Below are 21427 nucleotides of genomic sequence, written 5' to 3'. Positions count from 1 at the left end.
TTTGAAACTGTTAAACTGTAAAGTGCTGCGGAATATGTTGGCGCTATATAAATAAAGATTATTATTATTATTATTTACAGACAGGACACCTTGGGATCACAGTTGACTCTTCCTGTGAGATAAAACATTGCTTAAAAACAGGCAGGGAATGTTTTATCTCACAAAAAGAATAGGCTGTGATCTCATGCTGTAATATCTGTATACTCTTTTGTTTCCTCCCCTGCCCAGTAGATTCAGTATTTTCAGACCATTTTTTTTTAAATCATTTTTTTAAATCACATCCTATTGTAAAACTTATTATTATTCCAACATCTATTGGCTAAAGAGCAACCCCTTTAAAAATGGAATAATTACAGAGATTATTTGTAGGACTGGATGATAGTAAAAATGAATGGATCAGCCTAGGCTTAAAATTAGCAAATCACATGAATTTCACAGGGATAGTCAATTTACAGTGAAGTGATGCTCAGCAAATTGAATATTCCTTATTAGGCTTTGGAATAGTCACTCATCTGTCCTGATTAGTGTTGAGCATTCCGATACTGCAAGTATCGGGTATCGGCCGATACTTGCTGTATCGGAATTCCGATACCGAGATCCGATATTTTTGTGATATCGGGTATCGGTATCGAAACAACATTAATGTAAAAATGTGTAAAAGAAAGAATTAAAATAAAAAATATTGCTATACTCACCTCTCCGACGCAGCCTGCACCTTACCGAGGGAAGCGGCAGCGTTCTTTGTTTAAAATTCGTGCTTTTCTTTCCTTTACTGAAGTCCCGGCTTGTGATTGGTCGCGTGCCGACCATGTGGCCGGGACGCAACCAATCACAGCAAGCCGTGACGTAATTTCAGGTCCTTCAGGATTTTAAAATTACGTTCCGGCGTTGTGATTGGTTGCGTCGCAGTCACATGGGCAACGCAACCAATCACAGCAAGCCGTGACGTAATTTCAGGTCCTTAAGGATTTTAAAATTACGTCCCGGCTTTGTGATTGGTTGCATCGCAGTCACATGGGAGACGCAACCAATCACAAGCCGTGACGTCACGGGAGGCTGGACACGCGCGCATTTTAAAATGGGCGCGTGTCCAGCCTCCCGTGACGTCCCGGCTTGTGATTGGTTGCGTCGCGGTCAACCAATCACAAGCCGGGAGGCTGGACACGCGCGCATTTTAAAATTTTAAAATGCACGCGTGTCCAGCCTCCCGGCTTGTGATTGGTTGATCGCGACGCAACCAATCACAAGCCGGGACGTCACGGGAGGCTGGACACGCACCCATTTTAAAATGCACGCGTGTCCAGCCTCCCGTGACGTCACGGCTTGCTGTGATTGGTTGCGTTGCCCATGTGACTGCGACGCAACCAATCACAACGCCGGAACGTAATTTTAAAATCCTGAAGGACCTGAAATTACGTCACGGTTTGCTGTGATTGGTTGCGTCCCGGCCACATGGTCGGCACGCGACCAATCACAAGCCGGGACTTCAGTAAAGGAAAGAAAAGCGCGAATTTTAAACAAAGAACGCTGCCGCTTCCCTCGGTAAGGTGCAGGCTGCGTCGGAGAGGTGAGTATAGCAATATTTTTTATTTTAATTCTTTCTTTTACACATTAATATGGTTCCCAGGGCCTGAAGGAGAGTTTCCTCTCCTTCAGACCCTGGGAACCATCAGGAATACCGTCCGATACATGAGTCCCATTGACTTGTATTGGTATCGGGTATCGGGTATCGGTATCGGATTGGATCCGATACTTTGCCGGTATCGGCCGATACTTTCCGATACCGATACTTTCAAGTATCGGACGGTATCGCTCAACACTAGTCCTGATGTTCTTGCAGCCCACTGTCACTTGTTTCCCTCTTGCCCGTCACATACATTACCTTTTGTCTCTTCACTGCAGGTCTTGGTTTCTGGCATTTCCAGGACTTCACGTGTTTCCATAATGATGGCATAGCACAGATGTGATGGCATGGTACACTGGGACAATATAGGCCTAGTCATGTCTAAAGTTATCTCCTGGAGCTAGAAATTGAAGAAGTTATATGAAAAATGGAAGGAGAAAAGAGGAGGCATGGCGGACTTGATGGTGACTTGCTGGGGCCACGAGATAGGTAAGCGGTGAAGTATTATTATTATTTTTTTTAATCTTTTTTGCCTGGCTCTCTAGAATTCAACAAAATAGTGGCAACAGATGACCTCCATTTTAATAAATTTTTGCAGAGTGAATTTAAAAAAAATCATATTCTGGATACTACGATTTTTAGTAAAATTCACTTCCTCTTAAATAAATGTGCTATCTATAGAGAATAGCAAATCAAAAATCAGAAAGGTGCATATCATTTTTACATTTAGTTTGAGACAAGTGTGTCTTGTATTGTGGAAATATTATATAAAAATGTTCTAAAAGATGTCATCTTGGAGTACCTTTATAAAAAGATAAAAATATTACACATCATTAGCATTGGTTCTTAAAGGATGTTGTCCAACCAGGAAGGTGGGATTTAAACTGGTTATTAGTAGAGATGAGGAGATTTTGTGTAATTTGATGTCATTGGGTTCTGTAAATTTTCCCCCCAAAATTTGCTTTTGTATCGAATCGCAGGTACTTTAGTTACCCTGAAAATACTTGAGAGTGAAAATGGAAGATTGTAAGGATAAGAGAAGGATATGGTTATTTTATTTTATATACAGCAGAACAAATAGACCATATCAGTCAAATACAATCAAATACAATGGAATTGCTGCTGTCACCTCTCTCTCTCTGTTAAAAGAAATTCTGTACTGTAGACTACTATTCTCATTGTATTTCAGCTATTGCAGATATTACAAAATAGAGTATTTGGTAAATCTTTTGGAGATTGCCTCTCAGTCCCATTTGCTGAGTTGTAACGTCATCACACTAGTCTAATATCACCTCAAATGGCTGCTGGATTCCCTGGCTAATTTTTATGCAAAGTTTGATAATTTTCCTGACCTCCAAGCATAAAAAGCATAATATGTAAAAATATTTTAAAAATCCTTGTATTCACCTTACTTTTCGCCTCTCCAGCCCTTATACTCCACATTGTTACCTGTCTTGTTCTTGGTGCATCTTCTGATTACTGCTGCGAATGCCTAAATCCATGCGCCTCTCCCGCTAGGGAACTCCCTACTCTGTTGAGATCCAGGAGGGCTCTGCATATGCATGGGAATTGTCATGATGCCATGTTGTTATGATGTGCACTGTGACCCTGCATACGCATGTGCAGAACCTTCCCCATTTCTCAAGGCAGAACATGCGACAAAGAACGGACCAGTGATGATGAAAAGCAGAGTGGCAAGAGAGGTGAATGGTTGACACTAGCAGCTGACCACATATACTGTACTTTCCTGATGAAATAGTATAGCGGTGATCATCTGGCATTCAGTAAATAGTAATTCACATAGGGTGTATATATATATATATATATATATATATATATATATATATATATATATATAGTTAAAAAGGGATGGCATTCTCCAATCACGATTGGGACCAGGAAAAGCATATGTAGTGCAGCGGTCAACCATGTTCTGGCAGTTGATATCCATTGCTCTTTTGACTTTTAAAGAAATGTAATATAAGAAATTGTTTTTTTGGAGCAATGAGTTCTACGGCTTTTCTTCTTCTTCAACGTTTCCCTAAATCCATTCTTCACAGCACCCAACAGGTTATATTTTCAGGATTTTTATAGTGTTGAACAGGTGAGAGGATTCCTAATGCCTGGATGATACTTTCACCACCTGTGCAATATGAAGAAAATCCTGAGGGCATGATCTGTGGAGGCCATGAGAACTTGAGTTTGGGAAACACTGTTCTACATGCATAGATAATCATCATGTGACAGAACAAAACACCTATTGGACCTAATTTTCCTAACAAGTTCTTCTGCAGCTGTTTACTAGAAGTCATTTTCTGGACAATTATTTACTGTAAAGACTAGGGTTGAGCGAAACGGGTCGGCAATTTTCAGAAGTCGCCGACTTTTGGCAAAGTCGGGTTTCATGAAACCCGACCCCTGTGTGGGGTCTGCCATGAAGTCGGCGATCTTCTGAATCTGGAATCGGAATTCCGATACCGATTCCCGATATGTTTAAGATATCGGGAATTGGTATCGGAATTCAGATTTAAGTGTAAAATAAAGAATTAAAATAAAAAATATCGCTATACTTACCATCTGATGCGCCCTGGTACTAAGCGGGAACCTTCCTTCCTTAGAATCAGCCTTCCAGGACCTTGCGGTGACGTCGCGGTGACGTCGCGGCTTGTGATTGATCGCGCGGCCGCCCATGTGACCGCTCGCGCGACCAATCACAAGCCGCGACGTCATCGTGACGTCACAGAGGGTCCTGGAAGGGCTGATTCTTAGGAAGGAAGGCTGCCGGAGAAACGATACCCCTTAGACCCCAAGATCTGCATTGTATTTTTCATTAACTCTGCAACTTCGCCCTGTCCCAATTTTCTTTTTGCTTCTGTTTTCAAATTGTAAGATTGTAGTTAGCATATACTGCAATGTCTCATCCTTTTTGTACCGAATTGTACATAGTATATGAACATATGATTATGTTATTAATAAAATGATTTAGAGTTAAAAACTGTAAGACATTATATTAACATTATATCAAAAGTTTAAAATGAGTTCATTTCAAGGTGCAGTCCAGTCTTTTGCATTATGCTTTCTTTATCACTTCATTGGGGGACGCAGACAACCGTGGGTATATGCTGCTGCTGCTAGGAGGCTGACACTATGCAAAAAAGGAAAAAGAGTAGCTCCTCCCTGACAGCATACACCCACTGATGGGCACCAAGTACCTCAGTTTGTGCTTAGTGTCTGTAGGAGGCGGACCTGGATCGTCAGATCCGCTGCGAACCTTTGTTCCCTTACAGGTTTTATTGTTTTTAGTAACATTCTCTTTTTGTCTTTCAGATACAGCAATTCAGGGAAACAGGGTGTTATTTTTACTCTGCCTTCCCAGGAGAGGCAGGTGAGCGAGCAGTGTGGTGCCCAAATCGCAACTCTCAGACCGCTGGCAGGACATTATCCCCTGTCACCCTCACAGGTGCTCCAGGGTCTAACTGGTGGTCCTAGCCAAAAATGTCCCCCTCACCCCTCTCCTCAGAGAGGGCTGAGAGGAAGACGGTGGTCACCGGCGGTGACCTTCCCCCTGTGCTATAGGGGTTGATGCCGTCTTCTGGATGAAGGATTCCTGATCCAGCGACCCTCTCTACCATGGGCCCCTGGACGATCCTCATATCATGTGGAGCCGGATTACAAGGAAGGTAATGGATCACCGTCCCTTAACTCCACAGCAGTATTCTAACACTACCGGGTGTCCCGGCGCTCCTCCGGTTCTCTTGCTTCCCTACATCTTACTTTCACTTTCGCCGCCCCGGCTGGCCACGCCCCCCACCTCGGGTGCGCTTTCTCGTCGCTCTTTTTCCTCCACTCAAGACCGCTCTTTCAAATGTGGCACGCCCACTTTATTGCGCAGCCCTATCAGGAGCTTTGGCTCACTCACCTCAGCGGTCAATCTTTAGGCACGCTCTTCCTCTTCACCGCATAGACTCCTGCTTCTGCAACTCCATACGGTAGGCTTGTTTTTCGGCGCTATCTCTGCTTCTCTCCTCGGTATCTCCCTTATACCACTACAGGTTCACCTAAGCCCGTTATTACTAATATAGCGTTTTCAGAATCTCCTTATGTCCAACTCTTCTGGAGCCTCCCTCTCCAAACCTACCATAACTCATTACGCCTTCGCTTGCTGCAAGAAAAAGTGGTCAGTAGGCCAATCATTGCCTTTCTTCCTGTCCTACAGTCCTCCTACCATGTCTGCACCGCAGGAAGCTTCCGACTCTCGGGATGAGTGCACTCCCCCAGAGTGGGCCGTTGCTATGTCCCAGTCAGTATCTGACTTGACTAAGGTTTCCCAGTCTCTGGTCCAGGTGCTTGAACAACTTCCACAGCTATCTGCAGCCACCAGTGCTCCGAATGTCTCTCATGGCGATTCGCATGCCCCTGATAACGACCCTCAGAGTGTTGTGAATTTGCTTTTTGCTCCCTCTAGTGGTTACTAGTTTTTTGACTCTGGTTTTTCTGTCATTCCTTTTATCCGCACCTGGGTCGTTAGTTAGGGGTGTTGCTATATAAGCTCCCTGGACCTTCAGTTCAATGCCTGGCAACGTAGTTATCAGAGCTAGTCTGCTGTGCTCTTGTCTACTGATCCTGGTTCCAGTTATATCAGCTAAGTCTGCCTTTTGCTTTTTGCTATTTGTTTTGGTTTTGTATTTTTGTCCAGCTTGTTCCAAATCTATATCCTGACCTTTGCTGGAAGCTCTAGGGGGCTGGTGTTCTCCCCCCGGACCGTTAGACGGTTCGGGGGTTCTTGAATTTCCAGTGTGGATTTTGATAGGGTTTTTGTTGACCATATAAGTTACCTTTCTTTATTCTGCTATCAGTAAGCGGGCCTCTCTGTGCTAAACCTGATTCATTTCTGTGTTTGTCATTTCCTCTTACCTCACCGTCATTATTTGTGGGGGGCTTCTATCCAGCTTTGGGGTCCCCTTCTCTGGAGGCAAGAAAGGTCTTTGTTTTCCTCTACTAGGGGTAGCTAGATTCTCCGGCTGGCGCGTGTCATCTAGAATCAACGTAGGAATGATCCCCGGCTACTTCTAGTGTTGGCGTTAGGAGTAGATATATGGTCAACCCAGTTACCACTGCCCTATGAGCTGGATTTTTGTATTCTGCAGACTTCCACGTTCCTCTGAGACCCTCGCCATTGGGGTCATAACAGTTTGCCAGGCCAGTATTAAATGTTTAATGCATTGCAGAAGAGGGATTATAAGAAAGAAGATTCTGAGTTTTTTTTTTTTTTCTTCTTCCCCTTTACCTCAGAGTGGCTATGCTTGCTGCAGACATGAATGTCCAGACCTTGATTACAAGTGTGGACCAGCTGGCTACTCGTGTGCAGGGCATACAAGACTATGTTATCAGAAATCCTAGGTCAGAACCTAAAATACCGATTCCTGAACTGTTTTCCGGAGACAGGTTTAAGTTTAGGAATTTCGTGAATAATTGTAAATTGTTTTTGTCCCTGAGACCCTGTTCATCTGGAGATTCTGCTCAGCAAGTAAAAATTGTTATTTCGTTCTTACGGGGCGACCCTCAGGATTGGGCTTTTTCGCTGGCGCCAGGAGATCCGGCATTGGCTGATCTTGATGCGTTTTTTCTGGCGCTCGGTTTACTTTATGAGGAACCCAATCTTGAGATTCAGGCAGAAAAGGCCTTGCTGGCTATGTCTCAGGGGCAGGACGAGGCTGAAGTGCATTGCCAAAAATTTCGGAAATGGTCCGTGCTGACACATTGGAACGAGTGTGCACTGGCCGCTAATTTTAGAAATGGCCTTTCTGAAGCCATTAAGAATGTTATGGTGGGTTTTCCCATTCCCACAGGTCTGAATGATACTATGGCACTGGCTATTCAAATTGACCGGCGGTTGCGGGAGCGCAAAACCGCAAATTCCCTCATGGTGTTGTCTGAACAGACAACTGATTTAATGCAATGTGATAGAATCCTGACTAGAAATGAGCGGAAAATTCATAGACGCCGGAATGGCTTGTGCTACTACTGTGGTGATTCTACACATGTTATCTCAGCATGCTCTAAACGTATAGCTAAGGTTGTTAGTCCTGTCACCGTTGGTAATTTGCAACCTAAATTTATTCTGTCTGTAACTTTGATTTGCTCACTGTCATCTTATCCTGTCATGGCGTTTGTAGATTCAGGTGCTGCCCTGAGTCTCATGGATCTCTCATTTGCTAAGCGCTGTGGTTTTACTCTTGAACCATTAGAAAATCCTATTCCTCTTAGGGGTATTGATGCTACACCATTGGCAGCAAATAAACCGCAGTATTGGACACAGGTTACCATGTGCATGACTCCTGAACACCGCGAGGTGATACGTTTCCTGGTTTTACATAAAATGCATGATTTGGTTGTTTTAGGGCTGCCATGGTTACAGACCCATAATCCAGTCCTGGACTGGAAGGCTATGTCAGTCTCAAGTTGGGGCTGTCGTGGTATTCATGGGGATTCCCTGCCTGTGTCTATTGCTTCTTCTACGCCTTCGGAAGTTCCGGAGTATTTGTCTGATTATCAGGATGTCTTCAGTGAGTCTGAGTCCAGTGCACTGCCTCCTCATAGGGACTGTGACTGTGCTATAGATTTGATCCCAGGCAGTAAGTTTCCTAAGGGAAGACTGTTTAATCTGTCGGTACCTGAACATACCGCTATGCGTTCATATATCAAGGAGTCTCTGGAGAAAGGACATATTCGTCCGTCTTCTTCCCCTCTTGGTGCGGGATTCTTTTTTGTGGCAAAAAAGGACGGATCTTTGAGACCTTGTATTGATTATCGGCTTTTAAATAAGATCACTGTCAAATTTCAGTATCCTTTACCGCTGTTGTCTGACTTGTTTGCCCGGATTAAGGGTGCCAAGTGGTTCACCAAGATAGACCTTCGTGGTGCGTACAACCTTGTGCGCATTAAGCAAGGTGATGAATGGAAAACCGCATTCAATACGCCCGAAGGTCATTTTGAGTACTTGGTGATGCCTTTTGGGCTCTCCAATGCGCCTTCAGTTTTTCAGTCCTTTATGCATGACATTTTCCGGAAGTATCTGGATACATTTTTGATTGTTTATCTGGATGATATTTTGGTTTTTTCTGATAATTGGGATTCGCATGTGGAGCAGGTCAGGTTGGTCTTTAAAATTTTGCGTGAAAATTCTTTGTTTGTCAAGGGCTCAAAGTGTCTCTTTGGTGTACAGAAGGTTCCCTTTTTGGGGTTCATTTTTTCCCCTTCTGCTGTGGAGATGGACCCAGTCAAGGTCCGAGCTATTCTTGATTGGACTCAGCCCTCGTCAGTTAAGAGTCTTCAGAAGTTCTTGGGCTTCGCTAACTTCTACCGTCGTTTTATTGCTAATTTTTCTAGCATTGTGAAACCTTTGACGGATATGACCAAGAAGGGCTCCGATGTAGCTAACTGGGCTCCTGCTGCCGTGGAGGCTTTCCAGGAGTTGAAACGCCGGTTTACTTCGGCGCCTGTTTTGTGCCAGCCTGACGTCTCACTTCCCTTTCAGGTTGAGGTGGATGCTTCGGAGATTGGGGCAGGGGCCGTTTTGTCGCAGAGAGGCCCTGGTTGCTCTGTTATGAAACCTTGTGCCTTTTTCTCTAGGAAGTTTTCGCCTGCCGAGCGAAATTATGATGTGGGCAATCGGGAGTTGTTGGCCATGAAATGGGCATTTGAGGAGTGGCGTCATTGGCTCGAGGGTGCTAAGCATCGTGTGGTGGTCTTGACTGATCACAAAAATCTGATGTATCTCGAGTCTGCTAAACGCCTTAATCCGAGACAGGCCCGCTGGTCATTGTTTTTCTCCCGCTTTGATTTTGTTGTCTCGTATTTACCAGGTTCAAAGAATGTGAAGGCCGATGCTCTTTCTAGGAGCTTTGTGCCTGATGCTCCTGGAGTCGCTGATCCTGTTGGTATTCTTAAAGATGGAGTTATCTTGTCAGCTATTTCTCCGGATCTGCGACGTGTGTTGCAGAGATTTCAGGCTGATAGGCCTGAGTCTTGTCCACCTGACAGACTGTTTGTCCCGGATAAGTGGACCAGCAGAGTCATTTCCGAGGTTCATTCCTCGGTGTTGGCAGGTCACCCGGGAATTTTTGGCACCAGAGATCTGGTGGCCAGGTCCTTTTGGTGGCCTTCCTTGTCAAGGGGTGTGCGGTCATTTGTGCAGTCCTGTGGGACTTGTGCTCGAGCTAAGCCTTGCTGTTCTCGTGCCAGCGGTTTGCTCTTGCCCTTGCCTGTCCCGAAGAGACCTTGGACACATATCTCCATGGATTTCATTTCTGATCTTCCGCTATCTCAGGGCATGTCCGTTATCTGGGTGATATGTGATCGCTTCTCCAAGATGGTCCATTTGGTTCCTTTGCCTAAGCTGCCTTCCTCTTCCGATCTGGTTCCTGTGTTTTTCCAGAACGTGGTTCGTTTGCACGGCATCCCTGAGAATATTGTGTCAGACAGAGGATCCCAGTTCGTTTCCAGGTTCTGGCGATCCTTTTGTAGTAGGATGGGCATTGATTTGTCGTTTTCGTCTGCTTTCCATCCTCAGACTAATGGACAGACGGAGCGAACCAATCAGACTTTGGAGGCTTATTTGAGGTGTTTTGTCTCTGCTGAACAGGACGATTGGGTGACATTCTTGCCGTTGGCTGAGTTTGCCCTTAATAATCGGGCTAGTTCCGCCACCTTGGTTTTGCCTTTTTTCTGCAACTCTGGTTTCCATCCTCGCTTTTCTTCGGGTCATGTGGAGCCTTCTGACTGTCCTGGGGTGGATTCTGTGGTGGATAGGTTGCAGCAGATCTGGAATCATGTGGTGGACAACTTGAAGTTGTCACAGGAGAAGGCTCAGCGCTTTGCCAACCGCCGCCGCGGTGTGGGTCCCCGACTACGCGTTGGGGATTTGGTATGGCTTTCTTCCCGCTTTGTTCCTATGAAGGTTTCCTCTCCCAAATTTAAACCTCGTTTTATTGGGCCTTACAAGATATTGGAAATCCTTAATCCTGTATCTTTTCGTCTGGATCTTCCTGTGTCGTTTGCTATTCACAATGTATTTCATAGGTCCTTGTTGCGGCGGTACATTGTGCCTGTAGTTCCTTCTGCTGAGCCTCCTGCTCCGGTGTTGGTTGAGGGCGAGTTGGAGTACGTGGTGGAGAAGATCTTGGATTCTCGCCTCTCCAGGCGGAGGCTTCAGTACCTGGTCAAGTGGAAGGGCTATGGTCAGGAGGATAATTCCTGGGTGGTCGCCTCTGATGTTCATGCGGCCGATTTAGTTCGTGCCTTTCATGCCGCTCATCCTGATCGCCCTGGTGGTCGTGGTGAGGGTTCGGTGACCCCTCACTAAGGGGGGGGTACTGTTGTGAATTTGCTTTTTGCTCCCTCTAGTGGTTACTAGTTTTTTGACTCTGGTTTTTCTGTCATTCCTTTTATCCGCACCTGGGTCGTTAGTTAGGGGTGTTGCTATATAAGCTCCCTGGACCTTCAGTTCAATGCCTGGCAACGTAGTTATCAGAGCTAGTCTGCTGTGCTCTTGTCTACTGATCCTGGTTCCAGTTATATCAGCTAAGTCTGCCTTTTGCTTTTTGCTATTTGTTTTGGTTTTGTATTTTTGTCCAGCTTGTTCCAAATCTATATCCTGACCTTTGCTGGAAGCTCTAGGGGGCTGGTGTTCTCCCCCCGGACCGTTAGACGGTTCGGGGGTTCTTGAATTTCCAGTGTGGATTTTGATAGGGTTTTTGTTGACCATATAAGTTACCTTTCTTTATTCTGCTATCAGTAAGCGGGCCTCTCTGTGCTAAACCTGATTCATTTCTGTGTTTGTCATTTCCTCTTACCTCACCGTCATTATTTGTGGGGGGCTTCTATCCAGCTTTGGGGTCCCCTTCTCTGGAGGCAAGAAAGGTCTTTGTTTTCCTCTACTAGGGGTAGCTAGATTCTCCGGCTGGCGCGTGTCATCTAGAATCAACGTAGGAATGATCCCCGGCTACTTCTAGTGTTGGCGTTAGGAGTAGATATATGGTCAACCCAGTTACCACTGCCCTATGAGCTGGATTTTTGTATTCTGCAGACTTCCACGTTCCTCTGAGACCCTCTCCATTGGGGTCATAACACAGAGAGACAAACCAGCCAGCCATTATAGAAAGAGGACTCTGTCTGGCTCTTCGTCCAGCTCTCTAGGTCCCTCCGAAGCACTAAAGCTGTTCTCCTCTTCCCAATTACCCTCTTTGAAGGAGGACCTTGGGTCTGATGTGGATACCCAGTCCGGGTCTGACTCCGATTCAGACCAGACTTCTAGTATGCAGGCTATCGTGGATAGTCTCTTCTCGGCTATCTCTCAAACACTCAAACTAAAACAGGAGGAGGTTCCTCCCCAGGATCCTTCCATTTCCTTTAAGTGGGTCAAACGTCCCTCTCGCTCCTTTCCCAACCACGAGGAGTTTGAGTCTACCCTGTCTAAGCACTGGGAGCATCCCGAAAAGCATTTTTCGGGCAGAAAACATCTGGACGTTCTATATCCTTTAAGTGCCGATCTTCTTTCTAAGTGGGCAGAGTCCCCCAAAGTGGACCCGCCAGTCTCTCGTCTTTCTTCTAAGACGGTTCTGTCCTTACTGGATGGTGCGTCTCTTAAGGACACAACGGACAGACAAATTGAGGCACTAGCCAAATCAGCCTTTGAGGCAATGGGTGCCTTCCTCTGTCTCAGTTTCGCCTCCACCTGGGTGGCGAAGGCGGTCTCTGCCTGGGCCAAAATTCTTTGCCGGGGCATTTTGGCTTCAGCTTCTCCAGACGAGCTAGCCGAACTTGTAGACCAGATTAACCATGCTGGCAAATAATTTCTCACTGCCTCCTTGGATGCAGCAGCCTGTGCGGCCTGGGCGAGTAACAACAGCATTGCTATTCGCTGCATTCTTTGGCTGAAGGCATGGAATGCTGCTACTACTTCTAAGAAGTCCCTTGCCACCTTAGCCTTTCAGGGTTCCAGGCTTTTTGGAGCTCGGTTGGACCAGATTATTTCAGATGCAACTGGAGGCAAGAGCACATTTCTTCCTCAGTCCAAGCCAAAACGCTTTTTCAACAGAAAAGGCCCTCGGCCTTTTCATCCCTTTTGCCTGTTTGCAGCCTCAGACTCCTCATCACAACAAGAGCGCCCCGTGGCCTTGGGCGAATGCCGAAACCCTTCTTACAGGCCATCCCCCAGTTGGAGGCCCAGAGGTCAAGCTTCCAGGTCCTCTGGGTCCCGTTCCAACAGATACCGTTCTAAGTGATGGGTCACCCCCACCTGGGACTCTTTCCAGGGTGGGAGGCAGGCTTCTTTTCTTCAAGGACATCTGGTTGTCGGTGGTCAGTGACACCTGGGTCAGAGAGATCATTACCTCCGGCTACAAAATTGAATTTTCCTCCCTCCTGAAAAATCGTTTTTTTTCTCTCTCATCCACCCAAACAACCGTCCCAATTACCCGGTTTGCTTCAGGCCGTGACATCCCTGGTTGCCGCCAGAGTAGTCTTCTCCATTCCTTCCAACGAGCGGTTTTCCGAGTTCTACTTGAACCTCTTTGTAGTCCTAAAGAAGGACGGTTCTCTCCATCCGATCCTGGATTTAAAGCTTCTGAACCGCTATGTCTGACCCCTCCACTTCAGGATGGAATCCCTGCGGTCAGTGATCGCCGTCATGGAACCCGGGGAGTTTCTCTGCTCGGTGGACATTCAAGATGCGTACCTTCATGTTCCCATTTGTGCATCAGAAATTCCTTCGGTTTGCAATCCAAGACAATCACTACCAATTTACAGCCCTTCCTTTCAGCCTGGCATCTGCCCCCAGGGTTTTCACCAAGATCATGGCGGTGGTCATGGCCATTCTTCGTTCCAGGGGGATTCTAATTATCCCCTACCTGGACGATCTGTTGATCAAAGGGTCGTCTCATCAAGACTGTGATTGAAGTCTCCAAATCTCTCTGGACACTCTGACTCATCTTGGCTGGATTATCAACTGAGATACAGTAAGTCCTCTCTGATTCCTTCCCAGCGCCTGTCCTTCCTGGGCTTGCAGTTCGACACGAACTTGGCTCGGGTTTTTCTCCCGAAAGACAAATTCACCGTTCTCCTCAAAGCAGTCCGTTCTCTGAAACACCCACACCTCACTTTGGTTCTGCATGGGAGTCCTGGGAAAGATGGTTGCCTCCATGGAGGCAGTACCCTTCGCCCAGTTTCACACATGCCCTTTGTTTCTGCTATCCACCTGGAACAGGTCAATGGATGCCCTGGACCATCCCATTTGCCTCCCTCTCCAAGTTCATCAGTCCCTAACCTGGTGGACTCTGTCCTCCTCAGTCCTGAGAGGGAGATCCTTTCTTCCCCTTCAGTGGCAGGTCATCACCACTGATGCCAGTCTGCTCAGATGGGGAGAAGTCTTCCAACATCACACAGCTCAGGGTCGCTGGTCCACCCAGGAGGCTCTTCTTCCCATCAACCTCCTAGAGATCAGAGCAATCTTCCTTGCCCTACTCCACTGGCAGTCTCTCCTGACGGGCCTACCCATCTGTGTTCAATTGGACAATGCCATGGCGTACTTGAACAACCAGGGCAGGACTCGCAGCAGTCAAGTAATGGCAGAATCAGCAAAGATTCTTTGGTGGGTGGAACATCACATTCCAGCCATATCAGCCGTTCACATTCCAGCGATCGAAAATTGGGCAGCAGATTTCCTCAGCCGCCAAGATCTGGCACTGGACGAGTGGTCTCTTCATCTCGCAGTCTTCGATCAAATTTGTCTTCCCTGCGGCACTCCGGACATCAACCTTATGGCGTCTCGGATGAACCACAAGGTGCCTCAGTTTGTTGCCAGATCCCAGGACCCTCTGACCATCGGCCATGACACTCTGGTAATACCGTGGTCCCAGTTTCAATTTCCCTACCTATTCCCCCCTCTTCCCTTGATCCCAAGGGTAGTAAAAAATATAAAGTTAGAGGGGATTCCTGTTATCCTGATAGCGCCAGACTGGCCAAGGCATCCTTGGTATGCAAAGCTAGTAAACATGCTCGCGGATACCCCTTGGAATCTCCCAGATCAGCCAGACCTTCTCTCGCAGGGCCCTCTCTTCCACCAGAGTTCTCAGTCACTGAGTTTAACAGCATGGACATTGAGGCCTTGGTCCTAAAGGAGTCCGGCCTTTCTCTACAGGTCATACAGACCATGATCAGTGCCAGAAAGCCGGCATCTTCTTGCATTTACCATAGGTACTGGAATGTTTTTTTCTGGTGGTGCGAAACAAATGAAGTCTTTCCAATGTCTTTTTCCCTTCCGGACTTCCTTGGCTTCCTTCAGTCAGGTCTCGACTCGGGTTTGTCCCTCAGTACCCTAAAGGGTCAAGTCTCTGCTTTGTCCATTCTTTTCCAAAGGGACTTGCCTTCCATTTCTCAGGTAAAGACCTTTCTACAGAGAGTTGTGCATCTTGCCCCTCCTTTCCGTTGCCCGTTGGAACCTTAATCTGGTTCTCGGTGCTCTTCAGGCCGCTCCCTTTGAACCTCTTCAGGACGTGTCATTTTCCCTTCTTTCTTGGAAGGTGGGCTTCCTCATTGCTATCACATCTATTAGGAGGGTCTCCGAGTTGGCAGCCCTATCCTGCCTTTCCCCGTTTCTGATCCTTCATCAAGATAAGGTCTTTCTTAGACCGGTCCCTGAGTTTCTTCCCAAGGTGGTCTCTGCTTTCCACATCAATGAGGACATCGTCCTCCCCTCATTTTGTCCTTCCCTGGTTCATCCCCTGCAGAGGTCTCTTCACAAACTGGACGTGGTCAAGGCCATTCGGGTCTATGTTTCTAGAACTACCCCTTTCCGTCAATCCGATTCTCTCCTTGTTGATTCCGAGGGTCGTCGGAAAGGCCTTCAAGCTTCAAAATCCACAATATTGCGTTCGATTCGATTAGCGATGTCGGAATCCTACCGTGTTCATGAGACACAGCCCCCTCTGGGGGTGCAAGCCCACTCCACCAGAGCTGTCGGAGCTTCTTGGGCTGTTCGTCACCAGGCCTCTGCCTTGCAGGTTTGCAAGGCTACAACCTGGTCGTCTTTGCACACTTTTACTAGGTTCTATAGGGTTCATACCCAAGCCTCGTCTGATGCAGGTTTTGGTAGGAAGGTGCTACAGGCGGCGGTTGCGCACTTGCTGACCTGAGCCATTCTCTTAGTTTCTTTCTACCCACCCTGTTCTGGGACTGCTTTTGGACGTCCCACGGTTTTCTGTGTCCCCCAATGAAGCGAAAAAGAAAGAGGGATTTTTGGTACTTGCCGTAAAATCTCTTTCTTGGAGCCTTCATTGGGGGACACAGCACCCTCCCTACTTGTTTGTTCTGGTACCGTGTTTTGGAGCCTGGTACCCCAGTTGAGTTGGTACTTATACTTGCTGAGTTATGTCGCTTCTCCTACTGCTTTTTATACCAACTGATGCTTGGTGCCTGTCGGTGGGTGTATGCTGTCAGGGAGGAGCTACTCTTTTTCCTTTTTGCATAGTGTCAGCCTCCTAGCAGCATCAGCATACACCCACGGTTGTCTGTGTCCCCAATGAAGGCTCCAAGAAAGAGATTTTACGGTAAGTACTAAAAATCCCTCTTTTACTTTCCACCTAGATTCCAGCCGTATACAAAAACATGGTTTGCATATCTAAAAAAAAAAACAACATAGAATATTTTTATTGAATATGAAAGAATTCACAATAAAGACACTTGTCAAACAATGAAAAATAATTACACCACGCGTGATCTGTACTACCAGTCACATAACTATATGAAGGATTGGCATGAAAATCCCAAATTGGACAGCTCACAATAAGAGCATATAAAAGGACCTAGTGGATATGAAAACTTTACACACCCCTGTTAAAATGCCAGGGTTTTGTCATGTAAAAAATCATCCTAAGAACAATAATTTCAAAACTTTTTCCTTCAAATCCATGGAGAAACAAACTGAAATCATTTTGAAGGGGAAGATAAAAATAGCTAAAATATGATAATCAGGAATTGGCTTAACTTTGGCACAACAGTGTCATCGCCTATAACTGGATGTACAAAGGCAGAGAGGGGGCGGGCACCGCAACAAATATATTACACAGGGATCAACCACGTGCATATAAAAAGACACAGAAAACAAAAAAGAGGAAAGATATGCACACTAGTGGGATCAACCAATAATAATAGTCTTTATTACAAATAACATTACAACAAAGGCAAAGACAAGGACACGGATTTTAAAAACATTTAAAAGGCCAAAAGGGCCAAAAAGACCAACTTTAATCCCCCAGGAAGAAAAAACAGATCACCAAAGAAATATATATTATTTCCTTCCTTCTGTGTACATGGGCTCATCCGGCAATAAATAGAACAATATATTAAAGCACATGACAATATGTGTAAATATAAAACAAATTGACACATACAAGAAAAAAAATATGGATTTACATAACAAACACCAATAACCTGTGCTGCCAGCTGACCCCAAATGGATGGCGTAAGTCCATGTATAAGTTGGTGACCCATGGTTTACATGCAAAAATAGACAAAATATCACAATACCACCTATTTGGATAATGCACAGTTGCCAACCACAACCAATAATCATACAATAAGAAAGGTAACCAACAAAGTTTGAGACCACAATGCTGAAGCGATTTTGGTTGGATAAAGGGAAGGAAAGGAGATTTCCTAAATTGCCCCTTGGACAGTCAGTGCATATAGACCTGTATCAAGATGAATACAATGCATGCCAGGGTTACCAAAGTCCTGGGGGAATCAAGGCCCCACGCGTTTCAGGTATAACAGACATGATTGTATTGACTCCCTCCCTATTGTGGTGCTACGTGAACCAATGGGCAACCTTCTGAGATTTTTGGACCTACATGGAACAGATTATTGCATACTGTCCCCTTGCTGCCAGCTGTATCTAGCCCTATATGAAAATTTTATAATATTGACTTTCATTGTATATTCCTGCTTAGGTTTAGGGCTATCTCATGTGTTCAGGGTTGACGAATGATCAGAAAATTATATGTTTATGTGATTGGTACATGGTGGTGCATTCTCCTAGATTATATGACTCTATTGAACTTGGTTCGAGCTGCCTGCTCTTCTCCCATCAGGGACAGGGATGTATCTTGGCAGTTAGGGCTTCTTTTTACCCTTGACCCAATATCGAGGCGATTTACGCCCTTATGGACCCTGATACCCCGGTGCCCCCCATTTTCAAACTGGGGGTGTCTCACAATGGACTTAGATACTTGTTACCATGAGAGCAGGATACTGCTTGTGGTAGGCCCACAATATTATACCTTACTGGCTTTGACTTGCCCTTATGTTACCTCTAATTCAGTGTATACGCATTCTTTGTATAAGTGAATGCTAAACATGTTGTTCCTCCCTTGTTATTGTGCTGGGGATCTTTCTATTGTAATAAATACATATGTTCCCTTGTAAGTCAGTTGGCTTCCTCCTTCTCCTGCATTTTTTATTTTCAATATTCATTGAAGTGGCGAGCTCGAGCCTCAATACTGTTCGAGTTTTGGGTTGGGACTTCTGTCCTTGCTCCCATGCGAGAATTTCTGCACAAATGGACAACCTTGGTCTTTAATCCTGTTTTTCCCCCCATCATTGAGGTGGGATATTTTTCTCATATATTTACTATGTCTAATATATCTCATTTGGCTTGATTAGGGGCCTTTATTAAAACTGGGCTGGGACCTCTTGTCTGTACAGTTCCGCGGGGTTATGTATTGGTCCTTGATGGCGGACTTGCCACCACCTACTCCATTCGCCTTCATAGGACCCGCTGTGATCTCTGTACCTTCTTTAATCTGGTACTTTTTACATTCCCCTTTGGAAGTGACGTGTGCATTATTGTTTACAGGATTTGCACACTCTCCTCACTTAAGGGCGGCACCTAGGATGGCTTTGTCTTGACATATGCGTGCATGTACTATGGCATTGTTAGCAATAATGGCACGAATCAATGTGGTGGCTAGTAGCGCATGCGTAATATCTATGTGCCGTGGACCCCCTCAAGTATCAGGCCTATTGGTATCTTAAAAATCTGGCACATTTGCCCTAGGCACATGTCGGTCGATACCTTTAATATTTCTTGGTGGGCAGTAGGTTAACACACAGTTATGTAGCCTGCTGCTCACTGCGTTATGTACACATTCTCTTGCGCCTGTATAATAAGATCCAGCTAGTCTGTTGGGTGCCTATGGGCACATGAGCATACTTGTAATCTTGATTTGCACCGTACTAGTAGCTGTATACGCTGTAGCATATTTTATGCCTTGAACTTCTTCCAATAGCGGTGGATCGTACTATGTGCCAGCGCATGCGCCTGGGGCGATTAGATAGACTCACTACCATGGTTACTTCAGTGCTTGCACACTTGTACCCGGCCGGCTGCTGGACACCTATGTGCGCAGGCGCATACATAGTACTTGCGTTGAACTGGATGTCCACTCGGCTTCACACATGGAGGGACGATCCCTTGCGTTGCAGCACTCTCACAGGTGACTATCATTCTATTTGTTATCTTTACACATAAAGGGGCACAGGCTGGACAGGCTCTCTACACTTCCCCTGATGAAGATGCTCTAGCAGCGTCGATACGCGTGGGGCCTTGATTCCCCCAGGACTTTGGTAACCCTGGCATGCATTGTATTCATCTTGATACAGGTCTATATGCACTGACTGTCCAAGGGGCAATTTAGGAAATCTCCTTTCCTTCCCTTTATTCAACCAAAATCGCTTCAGCATTGTGGTCTCAAACTTTGTTGGTTACCTTTCTAATTGTATGATTATTGGTTGTGGTTGGCAACTGTGCATTATCCAAATAGGTGGTATTGTGATATTTTGTCTATTTTTGCATGTAAACCATGGGTCACCAACTTATACATGGACTTACGCCATCCATTTGAGGTCAGCTGGCAGCACAGGTTATTGGTGTTTGTTATGTAAATCCATTACTTTTTTCTTCCATGTGTCAATTTGTTTTATATTTACACATATTGTCATGTGCTTTAATATATTGTTCTATTTATTGCCGGATGAGCCCATGTATATAGAAGGAAGGAAATAACATATATTTCTTTGGTGATCTGTTTTTTCTTCCTGGGGGATTAAAGTTGGTCTTTTTGGCCCTTTTGGCCTTTTAAATGTTTTTAAAATCCGTGTCCTTGTCTTTGCCTTTGTTGTAATGTTATTTGTAATAAAGACTATTATTATTGGTTGATCCCACTAGTGTGCATATCTTTCCTCTTTTTTGTTTTCTATAACTGGATGTAGCTGCAAAAGTTGAAAAGACAATAAGAAAATTGGTCTGGGAGGCTGCCAAGAGGGCTACAGCAACATTAAAAGAGATGCAGGAACTTCTGGCAATTATTAGTTGTTTCTGCATGTGATAACAATCTCCTGTATACTTTATAAATCTGACATGTGAAGTAGTTTAGGAAAACAGAAACCTTTTCTTAAAAAGAAAAGCATCCAAGCCCTGGAATGTTTTGACAAAACCTACATCAACTCTGCCAAAAACATGTGATAAAATAAGTTATGGTCTGACGAGGCTAAGGGTCAATTTTGTTACCATAATTCCAAAAGGTATGTTTGAGTCAAAGACAACACTGTACATTATCAATAGAACACCATACCTACTGTGAAGCATGGTAGAAACAGTATTATGCTTTGAGATTGATTTTCAGTAGCTGTAACTGGGACTTTAGTCAAGTTGGATGTAATATCAGTCAATTTTACAACAAAACCTACCGGCATCTGATGAAAAGTTGAAGATAAAGCAGAGTTTCACCTTTCAGCATGGCAACAAAACTAAGCATACTCACAAATCAACAAAAGAATAACTTTACCAGAATAAAATCATAGTTTTGGAATGGTCTACTGCAAGCGAGGCAATGCTAGATGTGACCAGAAAAGATTGAATGCTGTCATAAATATAATGTGTACTTCAACAAAGAATTAGTTTAAGGTTGTGCATATTTATTAATCTACATTATCTTAGTTTTTTATTTTTTCCCATCCAATTGAATTGCACAGATTATAGGTGACATAAAGGGTAAAAAAAAATCTGAAATTATTTTTCTTGTTATGAATTTTTGATTAATAAAAATCTATAATTTTAACAAATTTAATACACTCATTAAAGATAAATTATTTTTTTTGGGTCGTAATATTCTGAAAGCTATGACTTTCACATTTTTTCATCAGTGGAGCAGTGTGAGGGGTTATTATTTGCATAACATGCTTTAGTCTTCATTTTTGCCACTTTGTGATACATGCATCTTTTATATCACTTCACTGTCATCTTAAAAGGGGTAGATTTTTTTTATCCACTTGATATGTTGAGGAAATAGATGTAAAACAAAGCAGCAATAAATACTAAAATATGACCGATGGGTATAATATCAAGCCAATAAATAAGGAATTTTGTGAAGGTTTCCAGAAAGACGACTACTACTACTACTACTACTACTACTACTACTACTACTACTACTAATAATAATAATAATAATGGCACATCCAAATAGGGAAAAAAAGAATAAAAAAAACTCCAGCAGCAGAAAGGGCTTGATATGTCAATATGACTCCTTGTAGCAGACAACATGCGAATAGCTGGAAAACTTGAGGCTTCATCAGGGGTGTTTCTATTATCTTATGGCATTTTTTCAGGTCCAAAAATAATTATCTTGCATTGTCATTTTTGGAAGAATTTAATTTTGGGGCTTTCTGATTTAGTACTTGTTTATGATT

This window comes from Ranitomeya variabilis, chromosome 6 (assembly GCF_051348905.1).
Source record: "Ranitomeya variabilis isolate aRanVar5 chromosome 6, aRanVar5.hap1, whole genome shotgun sequence".
Lineage (NCBI taxonomy): Eukaryota > Metazoa > Chordata > Amphibia > Anura > Dendrobatidae > Ranitomeya > Ranitomeya variabilis.
The sequence above is the reverse complement of the archived record's forward strand: the minus strand, read 5'-3'. Positions refer to the sequence as shown.